This window comes from Papio anubis, chromosome 6, assembly GCF_008728515.1.
Source record: "Papio anubis isolate 15944 chromosome 6, Panubis1.0, whole genome shotgun sequence".
In the NCBI taxonomy this organism is placed as follows: domain Eukaryota; kingdom Metazoa; phylum Chordata; class Mammalia; order Primates; family Cercopithecidae; genus Papio; species Papio anubis.
In genome coordinates this window covers 55,416,365-55,435,204 of record NC_044981.1, presented here as the reverse complement: position 1 = coordinate 55,435,204, position 18,840 = coordinate 55,416,365, and the positions used below count along the sequence as shown (strand labels likewise).

General features: G+C 39.5%; 1 protein-coding gene across 16 annotated transcripts in view; it reads left to right on the top strand.

The window, feature by feature from the left end:
- DST (dystonin) overlaps window positions 1-18,840 on the top strand; it is a 488,658-nt gene that overhangs the window by 56,156 nt on the left and 413,662 nt on the right. The window lies entirely within an intron of this gene.

Here is an 18,840-nt window from a genome sequence, read left to right as displayed (position 1 = left end):
TTCATCTCTATGCTGTGGGGAGCCTGTTGTTGTTTCTTGTGCCAACATAGGGGAGCCATCAAGATTTGACTTGAAAATGTCTTTGTAAATTATTGAAACAGAACTGCTCTTCTGTGGGGGTAACTGTGGGGCAGGCACATGTGGAGACTGTGACAAGGCCAAGAAAATGTCTGACTCAGTAACCAGGCCAACAACAATGGAAGGAAGTTAAATTCCTTTACAGAAAAGGATCTGTTTATCATAACCAAGTGAAAAAAAGTACATATTTAGAATGAGGGTTTATTTTTCATGAGTCAATAAAACAAAGGGTAAGTAGAATTTGGTATCTATGCAGAGAAATACGAAATGGTAGGAAAATTTATTCATTCAACAGACATGCATTTTATACAGAAAATAAGGGACATACAAATATATGTTAACTAACAGTTCCTGAGGGCTTAGTGTGTAACAGGCCTTATTTTATGTCACTCATTTAACAATTCTATGAGGCAGATGTTATGATTCCTATTTTATGGATAATGAAACTGAGCCCCAGAGAGGATACATAACTTGCTTCAGGTTACCTAGTTGTTTGGGGTACAGTTTAGAATTTGGATCTGGGTGGCTTGCCTCCAGAACCCAAGCATGAACCTCTACCATCTGTTACCTTCCTGTAGTACCTGGTCGCTAGGAAATCACAGTCGAGTCAATCGACAGACATGAAAACAAGTAATTATAATGCATGTTCTGTGCTTTGAAAGTACTGTTCTAGAGTTATACACAAGGCATTATGGAATCATCTTGGATCTCCGGAAATATTTACAGATAAGCAGACACCTGAGATGAGTCCTGAGAGATAAGGAGGAATTTACCAAGTACAAAGTAGCAGTAGGTATCTCCTGCATGAGAAAAACATATATAAAAGTGCAGAGATGTGGGAGGGTATGGCATTCTCAGTGAACAGCTTGAGGTGGTGCTGGCAGATGAGACTGGTGGGTTGGGTAGAGGCCAGATTAGAAAGGGCTTGTGTATTGTGCTAAATATTTGAACTTATTTTCTGTAATAGGGATCAGTTGAAGGTAGGGAATAGGTGAATTATTTCTCTTGCTCAGAGTCTAGCTAGTTCTTTGCTGCTTCTAATCTCCCCATGTGGATCAGGATTGAGAAGTAAGTGATTATCATTAAAGTTTAGAAACTCTCAACCATCATTATTCTCTCACAAGCCCTCTACGTAACTGCCTTGGTTAATAAGACATAGTCTTTATGCCTCTGTGACTTTGAACCTTACTGTCTACTTTGCCCTTGAACATTTATCCTCATTCTTTGTTTGCCTGGTAAACTTCAGTTCGCCTTTTGAGACTGACTCATGCTTGGATGGGTCAGGTGAAGTCTTTTCTCATCCTTCCTATCAGAGTAAGGTGCCCTTAGTTTTGATCCTCAGCACTCAGTACAAACCTCCAACATAGCAATTACCTCAGCAAAAAAAAAAAAAAAAAAAAAAAAAAGAGGTCTCTGCGGTAAGACCCATGTGAGTTCAAATCCTTCTCTGTGTATCTGCAGGAAACAGCACACTAAGAGGATTTAACTGAAAAGAGCTTAATGAAGGGAGTATTTACAGAAATGTGGGCAGGGCTAAGCTGCTTCATCAGCCTTTAGGTAGAGTCTATTTATCTTCAACTCCTGGTCTAAGGGGTAGCAGAGGGCAGCGGTCTTAATGGATCCTGGTAGGAAGAGCTGGAGCAATGGAAGAGCCCTTCCACAAGGCCGGTACCTGAGGGATGCAGCTACTGCCAGAACCTAGTGAGTCAGGAGGGAGCAGGGCAAATAAATATACTGCTTTCTTAGCTCCTGCTCCCAGTGGTACCTCTTTTTGAACCAACCTACCTAGAAGCCAGAGGGCAAAGGAACTTGGATGATGTAGATCACAGCCATCAGTCTCCCAGGGACTGAGCAAGGAAGAGATGGACAGATAATCTGAGAGGGTGACAGGGACAGCAGAGAATAAAAACATACCTACCTGGTGGCCAAGTGTGGTGGCTCACTCCTATAATCCCAGCACTTTGGGAAACTGAGGTGGGCAAAACACTTGAGGCCAGAAGTTCAAGACCAACTTACCCAACATGGCAAAACCCCATCTCTACTAAAAATATAAAAATTAGCTAGGTGTGCTGGCACATGCCTGTAATCCCAGCTACTCAGGAGGCTGAGGCAGGAGAATTGCTTGAACGGGGAGGTGAAGGTTGCAGGGAGCCGAGATCATGCCATTGCACTTCAGCCTTGGCTATAGAGCAAGACTACATCTCAAAAAAAGAAACAACAACAACAAAAAAACATAAAAAACAAAACTAAAAAAAAATGGTATCCTTTGCCAAGGTATTTCAATTCTCTGAGAATCAGTTTCCTTTTCATAAAGTGATAATAAGGGAAAGGACACCCTTCTCAACAAATGGAAAAGGTTGGGCTAGCCACATGTAGGATAATGAAACTGGATCCTTGTACAAAAATCAACTCAAGATGGATTAAGGACTTAAATCTAAGACCTGAAACTATAAAAATTCTAGAAGATAACATTGGAAAAACTCTATTAAACATTGGCTTTGGCAAGGATTTTATGACTGAGAACCCAAAAGCAAATGCAATAAAAACAAAGATAAATAGTTGGGGCTTAATTAAACTAAAGAGCTTTTGCACAGCAAAAGGAACAGTCAGCAGAGTAAACAGACAACCCACAGAGTGGGAGAAAATCTTCACAATCTATACATCTGACAAAGGATTAATATCCAGAATCTACAACAAACTCAAACAAATCAGTAAGAAAAAAACGGAGAAACAATCCCATCAAAAAGTGGGCTGAGGACATGAATAATTGACAATTCTCAAAAGAAGATGATACACAAATGGCCAACAAACATATGAAAAAATGTTCAACATCACTAATGATCAGGGAAATGCAAATCAAAACCACAAGGTGATACTACCTTACTCCTGCAAGAATGGCCATAATCAAAATGTCAAAAAACAGTAGATGTTGGTGTGGATGCAGTGATCAGGGAACACTTTTACACTGCTGGTGGGAATGTAAACTAGTACAGTCACTGTATTAGTCTGTTTTCATGCTGCTGATGAAGACATACCTGAGACTGGGAAGAAAAAGAGATTTAATTTGACTTACAGTTCCCCATGGCTGGGGAGGCCTCAGAATCGTGGTGAGAGGTGAAAGGCGCTTCTTAAATGGTGGTGGCAAGAGAAAATGAGGAGGAAGCAAAAGCAGAAACCCCTGATAAACCTATCAGATCTCATGAGACTTATTCACTATCATGAGAATAGCATGGGAAAGACCGACCCCCATGATTCAATTACCTCTTGCTGGGTCCCTCCCACAACACACAGGAATTCTGGAAGCTACAATTCAAGTTGAAATTTGGGTAGGGACACAGCCAACTGATATCAGCCACTATGGAAAACAGTGTGGAGATTTCTTTTTTTTTTTTTTTTTTTTTTTTTGAGATGGAGTCTTGCTCTGTCTCCCAGGCTGGAGTGCAGTGGCTGGATCTCAGCTCACTGCAAGCTCCGCCTCCCGGGTTCCCGCCATTCTCCTGCCTCAGCCTCCCGAGTGGCTGGGACTACAGGCGCCCGCCACCTCGCCCGGCTAGTTTTTTGTATTTTTTAGTAGAAACGGGGTTTCACCGTGTTAGCCAGGATGGTCTTGATCTCCTGACCTCGTGATCCGCCCGTCTCGGCCTCCCAAAGTGCTGGGATTACAGGCTTGAGCCACCGCGCCCGGCGAGATTTCTTAAAGAAGTAAAAGTAAGACTACCATTTGATCCAGCAATCCCACTACTGGGTATCTACCCTGAGGAAAAGAAGTCATTATACAAAAAAGATACTTGTACACGCATGTTTGTAGCAGCACAATTCACAATTGCAAAATCGTGGGACCAACCCAAATGCCCATCAATCAACGAGTGGATAAAGAAACTGTGGTGTGTATATATGATGGGATACTACTCAGCCATAAAAAGGAATGAATTAACAGCATTTGCAGTGACCTGGATAAGATTGGAGACTGTTATTCTAAGTGAAGTAACTCAGGAATGGAAAACCAAACATCATATGTTCTCACTGACATGTGGGAGCTAAGCTATGAGGACGCAAAGTCATAAGAATGGTACAATGGACTGTGGGGACTTGGGGGGAAGAGTATGAGGGGGGCGAGGGATAAAAGACAACAATGTGGTGCAATGTATACTGCTTGGGTGATGGGTGCACCAAAATCTCACAAATCACCACTAAAGAATTTACTCATGTAACCAAATACCACCTGTACCCCAATAACTTCTGGAAAAATAAAAAATAAAGTGATAACAATAGCTACTGTAGAGTGGTGAGGATGAACTGAGTTGACATATGGAAAGAGATTTCATGGTGATGACCTGCGTAGAATAAACAATAAATAGTAGTTTCTTCCTTTTTTTCCTCCTCCCCTACACCATTAATTCTTTGAGGCCCATGTCAAGGGGTCTAGAATATCTCCTGGCATTTGGCATTTGGCATCTGAGTGAATACTATCGGCTAAGTGAGTGAATGATATATGAAAGATAGCTGATGATGAGTGGTACAATTAGTAAACATTATAAGAATTTAGAGAACAAAAGGGGACCTCTACCCCTAAATAGGTTGGTTAGGGCATAATTACTTTGTGGAAGAGTTGGGATTGAGTTGGGCTTTAAAATATGGGTAGTGCTGCGCATGTGGTGGCTCACACCTGTAATCCCAGTACTTTGGGAGGCAGAGGTGGGAGGATCACTTGAGCTCAAGAGTTTGAGATCAGCCTGGGCAACATAGGAAGACCCTATCTCTACTAAAAAATTAAAAACAAATTAGCCAGGCATGGTGGTGCACGCCTGTAGTCCCAGCTACTTGAGAGGCTGAGGTGAGAGAATTGCTTGAGCCCGGAGTTCCAGGCTGCAGTAAGCCATGATCATGCTGCTATACTGCAGCCTCAGTGACAGAGCAAGATACTGTCTGAAAAAAAAAAAAGGTAGGAATTGGCTGGGCAGCAGATGCTGGGGCTGGGAAGTGGAGTAAACAAAAATGCTGAGAACTGACCGGATGTGGGGATTTATATGAGAGAAATACAAGATAAAGTTGGAAAACATAGATAGGGGCCAACATACATTTCAGACAACCACTGGTTTAAGCTTTCTTTTCTGTGCTTCTGAAGACACTGTAATAGGTGAGTAGTGTGATCATAGCATGATTTTAGAAAGATTAAACATGTGCAGGGTGCGTCAGGAGAGCAGGACAGTTTGGTAGCTGCAGCAGTCTAGCAGTGAGGTGATTAGGGCCTGAATTTGGGCCTGACCCATGGCCTTCTGCTGACATCTGCTGATGACTGCTGTTGGGGAATCTGAGGATGGCCTCACCCTCTTTCCTGAAGGATCTGTTGGAAGAGAGGGAGATGAGAGGGCAGCAAATAGCCGTGGAGACTACTCAGTTGCTTGAGCAAAAAACCATTTTGAGGAGAGGTTTTTTTTTTTGTTTTTTTGAAACGGAGTCTCACTCTTGCCCAAGCTGGAGTGCAGTGGCACAATCTCGGCTCACTGCAAGCTCCACCAACGAGCGTGTTTTTTTTTTTTTTGAGACAGAGTTTTGCTCTGTCGCCCAGGCTGGAGTGCAGTCGCGCAATTATGGCTCACTGCAGCCTCAACCTCTTGGGCTCAACCTTCCCATCTAAGCCTGCTGAGTAGCTTGGACTACAGGCATGTGCCAGCATGCCTGGCTAATTTTAACTTCTTTTGTAGAGATGGAGTCTGTCTGTGTGGCCCTGGGTGGTCTTGAACTCCTGGGCTCAAGAGAACACCTTGGCCTCCCAAAGTGCTGGGATTACAGGCATGAGCCACCACATCCAGCTGGGAGAGTTCTTCAGGGCATCTTACTGCATCTCCTGTCAGTTGTCTGAGAGACTGAACGTTGTCAGAGTTGGTAGTGAGAAGGCTGTTGGCTCCTTGTCTCACACGATTCCTATGCAGGCTTCTAGAACCTTATGGCCTCGGCTGACATTTCCCTGCTTTTAATGCCATACATGAACTTGAACTGAGGCTTTGTGTCCTCTTCTGGATTTGGTTAGGTGCAGCCAGTAGTGCCTGCTAGAGCCACCCTATTCAACATGCATCCAAAGCCTGTGTCTTTTCTAAACTTACACATTTGGAGAAAATCAGTGTTACGACGTGCTGCCATGAAAGCAACTCTGATTATAGCTTGGAGACGGAGTAAAAATAAATCAGTTATGGTGATTCAGGATTACTTGAATGACTTTATATGAAGCACTCCAGGCATTTCTAGTGGCAATCTAAATAAGAAATATGCCCATGAGTGAGAAAGACTGAAAACAGAAGTAACTGCAAAGGAGATGAGTCAGAAAGCGTGACTGTGCAGTTTTAGCTACTTTCAGTCAGACCATCCTCTTGAAGTGTTACATGAAATGTAAATAGTTTAGCATTCTTAGCTGTTTTAACCTATTTACTTATTCTGAATTTGTAAGCTATACGCAAATATACCTGTAAGAATTTGTAATGGGGATCACTAATAAAAACTTAATAATATCTAGATTTTTTTATTTTACTCCTTATTTTAGATGTTTCTGAAAGTGAATAAACTAAAAATTTATCCTGATTTCCTCTCAGTACATATGTATTTGGATTTATAATGTATATTAAGATGTGTCACTAGGATGCTTAGGAATTTTTTTATCACTTTGAAACAGAAAAGATAATTAGATCCAGATCTCCATTTATTCCTTAGTATTTTCACATTACAAAACATTTTGTTTTGTTTCTGAAACCCAGGATTTTTAAACATCGTCATCATCATAACAAGAACTCTTGCATTACTGCATGTTTACCTCATTGGCAATACACGGGCATTGTTCTCTGCACTATTCTCCATTTTTCTCTCATTTTATCTTCTCAGCAATTCTCTGGGGTTGGCGCTCACTTTCCAGGGAGGAAACGTGTCAAGGTCGTACAGCTGGCAGATAATGGAGTTAACATTTAAACCTAGGCACTCTTGGCTTGAGCAGTTTTTGAATAAGGAATGGAGAATTCCCCATGATCACAATTCTAGTGCTAGACATTTATCCTTGTCAGCCTTCCTGAAGTATTTTAATTACTTTGAGTCTCATTCTTCTAACTGTGTAGATGGTAGATATAGATGAAATCTTTGTGTTTTTAAACTGTTACATCAATTAGAACGTATCTTAAAAATGGTATTGAAAACCATTGGTAAACCTCAGACATCGTTTTTGCCATCATTTTATTGGCCCCCTCTTTCTGTGTCAGAGCACCTAGGAGGTAGCAAGGCCCTACTGCCTGCTCACATGAACCTGTTAATGTACAACATTCAGGCCCAAGAAGTATTTATGTGTTTGAGATTGGGGGTGGGTATGGGGAAATAACAGTTTTAGAGCATTAGGAAATAATCAAACATAATGACTCTATTCCTGTTACATTTCACTGATTCCAGTTTTTGGCACACTGCAACAGCATTGCCTGCATTTCCTGGTGACTTAGAATTTCTGAGACTTTCTCACTGAGCTGAAAAAGTCTAATTAAAAATTGCTAGTGTTCCCAGGTTATAGCCCAAGCTGCAGCTTGTTCTCCCTGCTGGCAAAATCTTAGCCTATGAGCATCTGTTTTCTTACTTTTGGGCTCCCACTACCATCAAGCAATGGTATTTTTGAGCCTGACAGTTTTGACTGAGGAGTTGGAGGACATATGGGCCTAACACAGGTGATTGGGTGATCCTCTTTTCTGAAATGGTAAGCACAAAGGAAGAAGCAGGTTTGGATTGAGGATTGGAAATAAACATTTCTGATTTGGATATGTGAAGTTTGAAATATCTATTAGATATTCTTGTCTCTGGATTTCATGGAAGATGTGGGAATTATTTGTACATAGATGTTATTAAATCTATAAGACTAGATGGGATGATTCAGAAAATGAATTTGATAGAGAAGAGAAGACAATTGATGTCTGAGCCTTGGAGTCTGCCAGTGATGAGAGTTTGGGAAGAGGACTGAGGATCGCTTATAGCTTCCAACTCTTCTCTCAGAAATATAAATGCCTTTAGCAGAGATGGGTCCAGGTAGCTCTTGACTTTCATTTAAGGATCTTCATTTTAGGCTAAGAAAAGGCCACTCAGGTAGAGACTAGAGAAAATAGCAGGAAATGAAGTTCCAGGCATACTCATTAGGTTTTCCCTTCCCTGAACTCTCCCCCACTAAACCACCACTTCCTTGACCTTACCCTTCTTTTCCTTCTCTTGTGGGTTTCTGTTTTTCAGTCTTGGGGAAATTTTCTGGTTTTTTGATTACAGCTTAGGTTTTTGTAAGGCTGCAGTATATTTTAGAACATTATATAGCTTTAATTTGTAATAACATTAACCAGATTTTGTCATCTTTGTAGTTGGGAACTTTTTGCAGTGTAGGAAAGACTTAAGCATATATCCTTGATCTCACTGAAAATATAGCAGGGTGTTTCTGTGTTCCTTTCCTGCTTAGATTATTAAAATGGTCTTCCTTTTCCCTTTCCTTTTCAAATATGTAGGACCAGGCAGCTTTATTTGCATAACCTCGGGACATTTCCCCTTCTGTGGAAGGCATAACTGTAGAACTTATACCTTACTTTGGCTAATTAACTAGCAAATCCAAAGCTCTTAGAGGAAACATTTGTTTCCTTTTCCCCTTTGGAATTCTAGAGAATGAATTGATTAATAAAGTCAAATTTCTTTTGCTAATTATCTGAAAAGAATTTTTTTGAATGACACCCATTCAGTGTACTGAGTCTTTGCTACACATTGCTATACCTCCCTTTTTGGTTCATAATTGATAGAATTTTATGAAAGATTTCATTTATGGACAGGCACAGTGGTTCACTTCTGTAATTCCAGCACATTGGGAGGCCAAGGCAGGCGGATCATGAGGTCAAGAGATCGAGACCATCCCAGCCAACGTGGTGAAACCTGTCTCTACTAAAAATACAAAAATTAGCTGGGTGTGGTGGCATGTGCCTGTAGTCCCAGCTACTTGGGAGGCTGAGGTAGGAGAATCGCTTGAACCTGGGAGGCAGAGGTTGCAGTGAGCTGAGATTGCGCTGCTGCACTCAAGCCTGGTGACAGAGCAAGAGTACATCTCAAAAAAAAATTTTTTTTTCATTTATTATAGGCTTGCTATAATAAATTATAGTAAGGTATAGGAATAATTAATGCACAGGTGCACAGGAATGTGCAAGGTAGGTAGACTGTATTGAATGAACAGTTTATTCTCTATAAACAACTCATGAAACCAAGATTAACTTGGTAAAGGGATTCATGTGTTCTGCTTAGAGAAAAATAAGCATGTCTTTATAACTCATGATTCTTTTTTGAGGTCAGTATTTTGACTGAAGCAAGACCTCTTGCCATTCTTTTTATGTCTTTCTTGTATGTGATGACAACCTGTTGTCTTAAAAAAAAATTCTTTAAGCTCCAAACCAAGGAAACGTAAAGAAAACATTTGGATAGTCACTTATACTTTGAAAATTTTCATGGACAACTATAGATCAAAGGACTGAAAAGAAAGCCCCTTCAAAGATGGTCTAGTTTATTATTTCACCTCTAACCAGAGTAATCCTTAAATTGTTCTGGTAAGATGGGTATAGCTTCCTTTATTTTAAAGGACACAGCCATAGCTTACCTCAGAATTCTGTTTGGAATTTAACAGCCATCTCTGCCTGAAACAACTCCTTGATTTTTGCCCTAAATCCCATGGCTTACAATTTAAGACCATTTCTTATTGTGGAGAGGATGAAGCATAGCCACCTGCTACCGTGTCATTTTCAGTCTTTGTGAATCAAAGAATAGTAAGGCTTGAGGGACTCTTAGAGCTTATTTGACTTAACAGTTTTCATAATGCTAGATTCCTCTCTGCTTCAGTACTTTTAGTGATACAATCTCCTACCATTAAGTAGTTCTAATTAGCAGCAAGTTGATTGTACTTGAAAATCAATAAATTGTTTCTTTTCTAGGCTCATAGTTCTGTCTCTCTGAACCCTTTTTCCTAAGACTACTTCTTAATTTTTCCGAACGTCACCTTTGTTTTACTCTTCTAAACCACCTCCAAGTAAGTGATAAGGGTCTGATTTCTCTCAATATTGTCTCTCTCTCTCTCTCTTTATTATTTTAGTTGTGAACTGATGAGTGTGATTCAAAAAAAAAAATCAATCTATGGAAATTGAACAAAACTTAGTTTGTGCTTTGGGAGAGGAGAATTCAGTTCTGGAAATGACAGTAATGTTTCAGGAAAATTATAGCTTTGGAATAGTACTTTGTAGTTAAGTAGCACCTCATACTTTCAAAGAATGCTCATATTCATGATCTCATTTAGTGTGAACAGACACCCTGTGTGTTGGGTATGGCATATATTATTGATCTAGTTTGACAAAACTAAATCTCAGTGAGTAAGTGATTGGCCTAAATTCATAAGGTCTGATAGAAGCAGACATCTCTCATCCTTGCAGTCTATTGTCTCCTGTGTTTATCCTATGTTTATTTAGTCTCTATCTCTGATAGTGCTTAGAGAATTGGGTGAGAACTTCCAGGGAGAATAATGTAGATTCCTCCATTTGACTGGAGGGATTATTCATCATCCCAGTGTGACTCATTCCCAGGGAGTAGCTTTCCATCTTTGAGAGTCTGCTGACAGCCTGCATTATGTGTGTTGGCCACCCTAGGGTACCAATGTATTGGCAAGTCCACTTTGGTCTAATACTATCAAGCCCATGCTGCAGCCTCCACACATCCTATTCAATTATCAATTGGTAAAGTAGATAATTAACTCTGATGCTGGGGAATACCACTAGCTACTCTACATTGACCTTTCTTACATGCAGCTCAGTATTACTAAGATTGATGAGGATCAGATACTGTTTTAGTCCATCTGTGTTGCTATAACAGAATACCTGAGACTGGGTAATTTATAAATAATAGAAATTTATTTTCTCACTGTTCTGGAACCTAGACAGTTCAAGACCAAGGCATAGGCAGGTTTGGTGTTTGGTGAGGTGTCGTTCCTCATTGATGACACCTTGTTTCTGCATCCTCACCTGGTGGAAGGCAGAAGGCAAAGACAGCAAGAGAGAGCAAGGGAGCTCTTTGAAGCCTTTTTTTCTGTAGTGGCATTAACCCATTCATGACGGTGAACCCCCATGACTTAATCACTTCCAAAAAGCCCCTCCTCTTAATACTGTCACATTGGGGATTAAATTTCAACACATGAATTTTGAGTGGGATGCAACATTCAAACCAAAGCAGATACCTAAGCTAATATGGTGTTAAAATTAAGTTTACACACCCTTGTGCACTCTTGGTAGGAATGTAAAATGGTTCAACTGCTATAGAAAACAGTATGGTAGGTCTTCAAAAATTAAAAAATAGCATTATCATATGAGCCAACAATTCCACTTCTGAATATTGAACTCTGGCACATGAATTGTACTTGAGACTTGGTCTCAACTTGAAGCAAGCCTTTTGTCCCTCACCTCCATCAGTCATTGGTTATGGGCTGCTAGGGTTGGGGGTGTGAGGAAGCTTTAGGCTAGGGGAGTCCCTGAAGGAGAGGGTGGCTATGAGCCATTAGCATCCAACACTCACAGTAGCCTGTATGTGAGTCCATTGGCCAGGTGGAAGGGATGCAGGCAGGACACCCATGGAAACCATCAATCACAAACTTGTTGGAGAAATGGCTGATTCCAGATCTGAAACAGAAAATATAGAATGAGCTTGGCACGTCTTGTCAAACCAGAAAGTAAGGAAGCATCAAAGACTACTGGGATCATGTCAGGACCAGGACTAAACTGGGAGAGGCTCCTACTGCTCAATCAATAAGAATAATGATCATGGCAGATTGAAATACATCCATATATTCAAAATCTGTGAATCTATGATATTGTTTAAAACCATCTTATTGGTGACTTTTGGAGAATGCTAGGGAACTAACTCTTTTTTTTCTAAAAAGTGGTAAAGGGAAAGAAGCAAGCATTTTCCTGTCTTTGCTTTAAGGATTATTATACATGGTAATCAAATTGTTGTTGAAGGAAGAAGGAATGATGAAATTACAATTTCACCATCTTGCAAGCCCTGATAAAATAACGAACCTAGACACATCGATGACTGCTAATACACGAGAGACAACCATACATATGCGTCTCCTGATGAAAGTATACAAAAATACTTAAAGTATTCTTGCTAAAAAATTGAACGTAAATCAGATCAAATTGCTAGTTGTAATTATAGATTTACATAAAATACAGGTGACAGAGGAATATATTAAATGATAAGGTGAAGACAGTGAAGATACATTTAGGATTTAGCAAAGTTGCGGTGTGGGAAACTCTAAAACAAATCCCCCCAGTTTCTTTGACAGATTATAAGAAAAAATGTGGGAGTGATAGTCTATACATGAAAAGAGACTTAAAAGAGCTACCAACCAAATGTAACATGTATGCCTTATTTGGGTAAATAAACTGAATATAAAAAAGTAGAAAGTGGGGGAAATATGAACAATGAATTTTTTTTTTTTGAGACAAGTTCTCACTCTGTCACCCAGGCTCCAGTGCGGTGGCAAAGTCATGACTCACTGCATTGTCAACCTCCTGAATTCAGGTAATCCTCCTGCCTCAGTCTCCTGAGAAGGTGGGACTACGGATGTGTGCCACCATGCCTGGTTAATTTTTAAGTTTTTTTGAAGAAACATGGTCTTGCTTTGTTGCCCAGGCTTGGATATTTAATGATATTAAGACACTTATAAAAATACTTTAGATTGATAATGGTATTTTGATTTAAAATAATCCTTATCTTTTAGAGATGCATACTAAAATATTTAATAATGAAGTAAAATCCCTCAGATTGGTTTTAAAATCATCTGGTGGGGTAGGGCAGAAAATGTGGATAGGGGTATAGTTGAAATAGCACTGACCAGGAAATAGTGATTGTTAAAGCTGGGTGTGTAAATGGCAGTTCTCTATACTTTTCCTTTGTTGTATAAGCATAAAATTTTCCCTAATGAAAGGTTTAAGAAGTTAGATAAAAGAAACAAAGCTTTACTTGAAGTTTGCATCGTTGACATTTTTGTTTTCCGTAGAGCAAGCCTAAATTTTTGGTAATAACATTTTGAGATTTTAGATATTGTGTTTAGAAAGGCAGAAGGTGGAAATATTGTTCCTGTGGCCATCTTCTGATTTCTTTTTACTTCTTTTTTTCTGTTAACAAAGAACTGTTTGCTTATTTGTTGACTTTTTACTTAGAACATTTGACAAACCATATTAGTAAGTGGTGTATAAAATGTGCTTATTATTTAAAACTTAAATAATATAAAATAGACAAGGAATTATATAGGCATATTCTTCTGTTTTAAAATCTACAACTGATTTTTTTCCCCCCAAGACTGCTGTTTTTGTTCTTTGCTGATTTATTGGTCTGAGACTAGAATCATCATCAAAATAAAACTGACCTTAAAGACAACATGGGCTGGGTGCGGTGGTTCACAACTGTAATCCCAGCACTTTGGGAGGCTGAGGTGGGTGGATCACCTGAGGTCAGGAGTTTGAGACCAGCCTGGCCAACATGGTGAAACCCCGTCTCTACTAAAAATATAAAAATCAGCTGGGTGTGGTGGCAGGTGCCTGTAATTCCAGCTACTTGGGAGGCTGAGGCAGGAGAATCAGCTTGAACCTGGGAGGCAGAGGTTGCAGTGAGCCGAGATCGCGCCACCTCACTCCAGCCTGGGTGACAGAGGAAGGCTGCATCTCGGAAACAAACAAGCAAACAAACAACAATAACAACAACAACAACAAAGCAACATGCTATCACATTGCTTGACTTCGTCTTGCTGAAATTCAAACGATAGCTGTTCTAACAATTTTTTCTTAGTAAGTGGAATTCTTTCATTTTAGTGTTACTTTATTCCAGCAGATTACACATATATCTTTTCACAGAGGTCATGAAATTTTGATGATGGCTAAAATGCAAGATATTGAGTTGCTTAATCGATTTGAGTTAATCTTTAATATTGACATCACATGCCATTATGTGACTCTGCTCAGGAGATACCTTTCCAGTGGTGGATTATTTGCTTTCATTTTGTTGCTCATACTTTTAATTTTCTGTTACTAAATAGGGAGGCAAGCCAGTGATTTATACATTTCTAACTCTGTTCATAGCTTAATTAAGAAAGTTTGAAACTATCCTAAGTTAGGATGCTTTAGAATTATCTGTGAATTTTATTTATATATTAGTCTTATTAGAAATAGGCATTGTTAATTGAGAATGGAGTGTAATTTTTAGCTACTTTGCCAAACACAATAAAAATACCCCATTTACTTTCTCCAAAACTGGATAGCTGGATGTGAATATATTTCAGAAGCAATGGGGTCCTTACAGGACATGTGCTTTCATGCTACTAATGTTCATAATTTGTAGCCACAGAATAATAGTTATTTTTAAGTGGCTAGCATTCATGTTGAAAATGAGTCCATTTTTCTTGGCTATCAGAATAACCATTTCCCTTGAACTATGATAATCACTTCTGACATATTGCTTTGAGCCTTTTCTCCTTCTGCATTTCAAGAAGGTTAAACATTATTGAGCATAAACCTTTGTCCCAGGAGTTCAGAAGGGCAAAAATTACACATTCAACCTGAATATATACTTTAAAGTGGATTTCTGTGTTCATTCAGCTCTTGCAGTTTTAACCAAGAAGCGTCTGAAAAATCGTTAGCCAAGTTTCTTGTGCACGTGCCACCCCCTCCCTTTATTTGGTGCTTTTTTTGGTCTCTGTGAAGCTAAATATTAGACACCCATTTAATAAAATGTGAATGAGTTAGGCTTGAATTCTTCCACTAATGGCAAATTACAGAAATTATGATTTTTTTTTACCAGTAAAGAGAAACCACTTGGATTAAATTTTTAGATTGTTGATCTTTTGAGTTGTACTATTTCTTGTTTTTAGGAGTAAAAGGCTGAATACGGTTGGAGAATTTTAGAATTCTGTGGCCTATGGCTTGCTCTTTAAAACTTGGATTTTTCAAAAACATAAAAATAAACTTTTGAGTTTAAAGATGGGAAATGGGGTGGGAAGATCAGTCAATTGGATGTCAGGCATTGTCTGATTCTTTTATCAGTTACTTGCTTTATATTCTGATTTTCACTTGTTCTTTTATTTCTTTGTTGTTGTTGTTGCTTTTTTTTTGAGATGGAGTCTCACTCTGTCACCCAGGCTGGAGTGTAATGGCATGGTCTTGGCTCACTGCAACCTCTGTCTCCCGGGTTCAAGTGATTCTCTTGCCTCAGCCTCCCGAGTAGCTGGGACTACAGGTGCGTGCCACCACACCTGGCTAATTTTTGTATTTTTAGTAGAGATGCGGTTTCACTATGTTGGTCAGGTTGGTCTTGAAATCCTGACCTCATGATCTGCCCCCATTGGCCTCCCAAAGTGCTGGGATTACGGACGTGAGCCACCGTGCCCGGCCTTGTTTCTTTAGGTATATATAACTTTGAGAAAGACAGTATTTTATGTTATTAGGGACTATACTAAGTGTTTCATTAATCGATATTTAAAAATATCTTTCACTAATTATGGAACCAGATAAGTTGAAAAACCGAAAAGTACTGCTTTCTTTTCTTCTTCTTCTTCTTCTTTTTTTTTTTTTTTTTTTTTTTTTTTTTGAGACAGAGTCTTACTCTGTCATCCAGGCTAGAGTGCAGTGGTGCGATCTTGGCTCACTGCAACCTCCACCTCCTGCCTCAGGCTCCCAAGTAGCTGGGATTACAGGTGTGTGTCACCATGCCTGGCTAATTTTTGTACTTTTAGTAGAGACAGGGTTTTACCATGTTAGCCAGGCTGGTCTCTAACTCCTGACCTCAAGCAATCTGCCCGCCTTGGCTTCCCAAAGTCCTGGGATTACAGCCATGAACCACTGTGCCTGGCCTAATATACTGCTTTCTTAGAAACATACTAAAATGGTTCCTCCAAAGTAATTTCTTCATTGTAGTTCTATCTCTTATTCTGACTTTAGTAATTATAAGAATTATGTCATTTTAGAGGAAAGAGACTGTGCTTTGTGTTCTAAACCTTAGCCCCAGGGAATTATAAGATTTCGATACATTTTTAATAATGAATCTCTAGACTATTTTATTTTTCTGAAGAGTTATTGCTTAACTTTTGCTAAGAGAAAATTGTAAGGTGAGAAGTCGGAGTAAAGATTGGATAAAAGGAAAATCATACGTTCTGTTATTGTGATGAATTAACAAGTTGGGTTGTATGTTACATATCCAAAGTACCTTTCTGGATACTCTTTTGAAAGTTATCTATTCATTGTGGGAATAGAAATTTTAAAAATGTCTTTACCATATGCTACAATAGCACCTACTTTAGTAATGGGCTAGACCCAGTTTAATTTTGCTTGAGCTACGACTTAAACCTGTTAGCAAATGTAAGCACTATCATGGAGGGTCTAAGAGTGTGCATTCTGGAACTATACAGCCTAATGTGAGTTTAAATTTTGGTTTCAGCACTTACCAGCTCAGTGCCTTTAGGCAAGTGAGTTATTTAGTTTCTCTGTGGCTCAGGTTCCTCCACTTTAGAATGGGGGTCATAACTTTATAGTGTTATTGTGTGGATTAATCTATTTATAGATTTGAGTAAGCAAGAAAATTTAACCATGGTACACTACTTAATTCAAGAGTGAATAATATTAAGATGCAATTAACCATAATATCACTGAATATGGATTTATGCAAATATTCTGTAAGAAAGGTATAATCTTTATCTATCTCAATAGGGACTGAATAGATGATGACTATAATTAATAAACCTAGACATACCACTATATGCATGTTACTTGGAACTATTAAGATAAATGCGGTAAGATATGTAGAAAGTTGAAAGTGGTTGTGTCTGAGAAGGTGGGAAGAAGAGCCAGGGGACCACAATTTTTGTGTATAATCTATTTATTAATTCTAGTGCAAAGAGAAATTAAATGTATTCTTCCTCACCAATTACCATTTAACTCACTCTCTACTCCTAAGGAAAAACTCAAGGCAGGTGCCACAGCTTTACTGGTGATTCTTAGATAATAGAAAGTCCTTGGGTCACTGTCAAGCATTAAAGATTTTAGCTCCATCTAATAATAATGTAACTCCAGTCTGGCCTCATGAATTATTACAACTTCATATTCAACGTTAATATTTTTTCCCTTCTCTCAGCTTGACAGAGATTCAGGCTGCAGTGGCAAAGGACATGGTTGGTTTTTTCCTCTCTTCTCTCCTCATTTTCTCCTATACCCTCCTGTTGTTGCTTCTGACTGCTCTAGGATTGGCCAAGGAGAAAGGGGATTAGGGGACGAGGGCCTAGTTTTGCACAGCCCTTATAGTTATGACCTGGCAGTTGGTGTCCTCTAAATGTGTTGTAGTTACTTTCGTCTGGGAAGAGTCTTTTCTTTGCTTGTGTATTCCTGCCTTGGTCTTCTGAACTTCTGATGGTTCACCCCCTCTATTTGGTCCCTCCTTCCATTCACAAAGTCCTCTTGGATAGGAACCCTTTGAATAGGAGCTTAAACTAGCTCCCTCTGTCCTTGGGTCCATGACAGACCTCCCAAAATCATGTGCCATGGAGGGGCAGCTCAATGCCAAGCAGATCTTTTATTCTGGCGACAGTCTTCACCTTTAGAGTCTTTTGGTGAGAGTCATATTCTAGTCACATGGTCCTTAAACTCCAGGGGAGACACGTTTTGCCCTTCAAGCCCTCTCCCTTGATTTAAGGCATAGGATATGCACACCAACCTCTCTTCTAGGAGGAAATGCTCAAGGCATCAATAGCTTTCTCCAAAGCGATCTCTCCTCTTGGTTTCTGGCTTTGTCTACCTCTCTTAGAGTGGTGATGGGCTCATGTTGCTCTAATCTGTGTCACACTGACTTAACATGGTCATCACAGATGGTTTAGCACAGGGCATTTCGTACATTTGTGGGAAAGATTTTTTTTTTTAACTTCCAATTCATTACAGGTCTGTACCTGGCCCTTTATTGCATGACTGGTCTTCAGTTCACATCACACTGGTGACGTATTATGTGAGTTCAACAGCACCTGAAATAGTCTGTTCAAGAAGACAAGTCTATTGACCAGTTGTAGTTCCAAAGCAATGTCAAATTATTCTAAAAGTCTCTAAATACTTCCAATTTCTGTATTTATCTTATAGCAAACCAATAAAAACAGTTATCAGACTAGCATTTGTCCATGGGCATACTTGGAGTTGTACTGTTCCAACACTTTCCTTTAGGATTGGGAGATAGTGGCATTTATTGCGTTGTTCCCAGCCTATGGGATATCAGTTGAAACTAACTTAAAAAGTTCTAATTTGATATCCTGTTAGAATAGATTTTTATTAATTCCACGTATATTTTTTAAGTGTTTGCTCTGTGCCACGGATCCCATAAAAATAAAAACAAATAACTAAATTTATTTATTTATTTATTTTGAGATGGAGCCTCACTCTATCACTCAGGCTAGAGTGCAGCGGCGCAGTCTTTGCTCACTGCAAGCTCTGCCTCCTGGGTTCAAGTGATTCTCCTGCCTCAGCCTCCCAAGTAGCTGGGATTACAGGTGCCTGCCACCATGCTCAACTAATTTTTTGTATTTTTTAGTAGAGACGGGGTCTCACCATGTTGGTCAGGCTTGTCTTGAACTCGTGACCTCAAGTGATCTGCCCACCTCGGCTCCCACAAGGTGCTGGGATTAAAGACGTGAGCCACTGCGCCCAGCCAAATAACTAA